Raw genomic sequence first — 717 nt, 5'->3', positions numbered from 1 at the left:
TGGCATCCTATGATGGCCCAAGCAAGGTCCTTGGGGTGACATGTAGCCAGGGTGGAGCCCTGGGAGGAAGGGAGTTGGGGAACCTGTAGGCACTGAAGCAGCAGTTCATGCTGCAGGACATGGGGTGTGTGGTGGGGGCTGAAGGGTGGGTATGGAGACAATGTGCCCAGACATTGGGGGTATGCCTGGGTACCAGGGGTGTGCCCAGCATCAGGGATGAACCCAGGTACCAGAGAGGTGCCTGGGTACCAGGGATGTGCCCAGGGATCTGGGAGGAGCCCAGGAGGGCAGCTGTAAGGAAGAGAGTTTGGAAGTACTGGGGTACTTGGTGGGGTCTGGGGTAGGGATCAGGGTGGGGGTCAGAGGACCACAGTCCCCCAGGTGAGCAGCCATTGGGTGTTCATTGTCTGTTGTGCCAGGGTGGTGCATCCCCATCACTGCTCCTGGCCAGAGGGGCAGAGTTTGAGTGAGGATGGAGGTGATGTGAGGGGATCCCCTATGATGGTGGGGAGGAGCACCCCAGAACCTTGTGGGTCTCAGCCAAGAGGGGGGCTCACGGTTGTCTGGCACTGGAGGAGGGGGTGCAAAACAGGAGGCAAGCAGGGACACCTGGGTAGGTGACAAGGACGTGAGAGGTCCCTCAGAGAGACCCACCAGGGCATGATCCCGGGAGTACCATCACCAGGAGAAGGGGGCGACAGGAGCCGGGGCAGTAGG

The sequence above is a fragment of the Chaetura pelagica genome, unplaced genomic scaffold, assembly GCF_000747805.2.
Source record: "Chaetura pelagica isolate M959 unplaced genomic scaffold, ChaPel_1.0 scaffold449, whole genome shotgun sequence".
In the NCBI taxonomy this organism is placed as follows: domain Eukaryota; kingdom Metazoa; phylum Chordata; class Aves; order Apodiformes; family Apodidae; genus Chaetura; species Chaetura pelagica.
This window is presented reverse-complemented; position numbering follows the sequence as displayed.